The sequence below is a fragment of the Pteropus medius genome, unplaced genomic scaffold (genome assembly GCF_902729225.1).
Source record: "Pteropus medius unplaced genomic scaffold, Ma_sr-lr_union100, whole genome shotgun sequence".
Classification (NCBI taxonomy): domain Eukaryota; kingdom Metazoa; phylum Chordata; class Mammalia; order Chiroptera; family Pteropodidae; genus Pteropus; species Pteropus medius.
The window spans coordinates 640925-643092 of record NW_024344377.1 but is presented as its reverse complement, the minus strand read 5'-3'; the positions used below and the strand labels follow the sequence as shown (position 1 = coordinate 643092).

The following is a 2168-nucleotide window of genomic DNA, read 5'->3' as shown; positions in this document are numbered from 1 at the left end:
ATATCCACACTACTATTTACCCATTTGCTGGCCTCTAACAAGAGCTAAAGGTGGATATTTACAAGAGTCACATTCCATCCTGGCCTCTAACTAATTTTTTTTTTTTGACCTAGTACAAAGCACTTCACTCTTCCAGGCCCAGATTTCTCATCTTTTAAAGTAAAGCTGTGATGTAAGATCAGACATACAAACCAATGGAAAAGAATAGAGAGTCTGGAAAAAGACCCACGTGAATATGGTCAGTTGATTCCGACAAAGGTGCTAAGGCAATTCAGTGGGAAGAGTGGCCTTTCCATCAAATGGTGCTGGACTCTCTGGAGACTCATGGCAAAGAAGTAATAAACCTTATCCACACCTCGCCCCACACACTAAGCCGGACTCGAATCTCTGATCCAAGTATAAAGACTAAAAATATAAAACTTTCAGAAAAAAACATAGGAGCAAATCTTTTCAACTTTGAGGCAGGCTAAGATGTCTTTGATAGAATGCAAAAAGCATGACCATAAAATAGGAAATGGATGAACTGGACCGCATCAAAATTTAAAACTATTGCTCTTAAAAACGTCAAGAAAATGAAAAGACAAGCTACGGAATGGGGAAAATATTTGCAATTCATGGGTCTGGCAAAAGAATTATACCCGGAATATATAAGGAGACAAATAATAAAAAAGAAAAGGCAAAAGATTTAGACAGACACTTCCAAAGAAGATGGGCACATGGCCAGCAAGTACACGAAAAGGCGCTCGACGTTCTTAGCCATCAATAAAGTACAAATGAAACCACAATGATACGCAGCTACCCAGGGAACGGCTGAAATTAAAGATGAACAATACCAAATGCCGGGAAGAATACGAAACAACCAGATCTCCCATCTGTGGTTGGCGGGAAGGCACGACGATTTTGGAAAACAGGTTGGCACTTCCTTGTAAAGGCAAACATGCACTCACCTGATGACCGACCCAGCATCTCACTCCTCGGGATTTTCCTCGGAGACGTGGAAGCGGGTGCCTGCCAAAGGACCTGTACGAGGACGTGCACAGTAACTTTATTTGTAATAATCAAAAGTGGGAAACAACCCAAACATCCATCAACAGGCGAATAAACCATTGCGGAATATTCTATAGAATTCCATTTATATGAGAAGGTTTTTTAAAAAGAAAAAAGACAAAACTGGGCTGTAGAGACAAAGAGGAGGTCATGGTTACTGGGTCTGGGACAGTAGAGATTTCGAAGTGGAGCATTTCGGGGGTGGTAGAAATACTGTGTATTTAATCGTACTGGCGGTTACACAAATGTATTGACAAATGTCTCGTTAGAACTCATTGAACTGCATGTTTCAAATGGGTGCATTTTACATAACGATGTGAATAAACACCGCTGAACTTTACACTTAAAAATGGTTACGATGATAAAGTTTTTTGTTTTTTTACCACAATTTTTGAACAATGCGCATATAGAGCATATGCATTTTACTGTATATAAATTAAAGCTGAATAAAGTTGATTTAACAAATAAAGCTCTGTATCACTTAGATCTCTTCTAGCTCCTGGAAATTTCAACAAATATTCAAAATCACCTTCCCTCACCATTATCAAAGATTCTTTGCTTTTCTACCTGCCTACAGGTGGATGAAATTCATCTGCGCTAACAAGTCTTGCTTTAGAGGATGGGTCTTTAACCTTTCATGTACCTAGGCCCTGTTGGCAGCCTGTGAACCTGATAGAGTCCTTTAAATGACATTTTTTTATAAAATGAAGTAAAATCCACAAGGTCTCAAAGGAAACCAGTTATATTAAAACATAGCTGCCAAATATTTGAAAAATATTTTTGCAATATAGAAATATATGTGTGTCTACGGCCATGCCACCCTGAAGAAGCCTGAATCCGTCTGATTTTGAAGCCAAGCAGGGTCGGGCCTGGTTATTACTTGGATGAGAGACCACCTAGGAAGACCAGGTGCTGTAGGCGTAAAAAATAAAAAATTTTAAAAAATAAGGGATCGTAAGCTGACAAGGCCCTTGCAATCTGTGAGGTCAACCAAGGATTGCCTCACCTAAAAAAAATAATAATAAAAAAATTTTAAAAAGAAATATATGTGCTTCGTTGCTACCATACTAGACATTAAGACCTAGACAGTCTAAGAATTACCATCCTTTCAAAAGATGGGC

At 38.7% G+C, this 2168-nt stretch overlaps 1 pseudogene; it reads left to right on the top strand.

Annotated features, from left to right (window-relative positions):
- Positions 1 to 1850: 1850 nt before the first annotated feature.
- Positions 1851 to 1968, top strand: LOC120608923 (uncharacterized; annotated as a pseudogene).
- Positions 1969 to 2168: the final 200 nt, after the last annotated feature.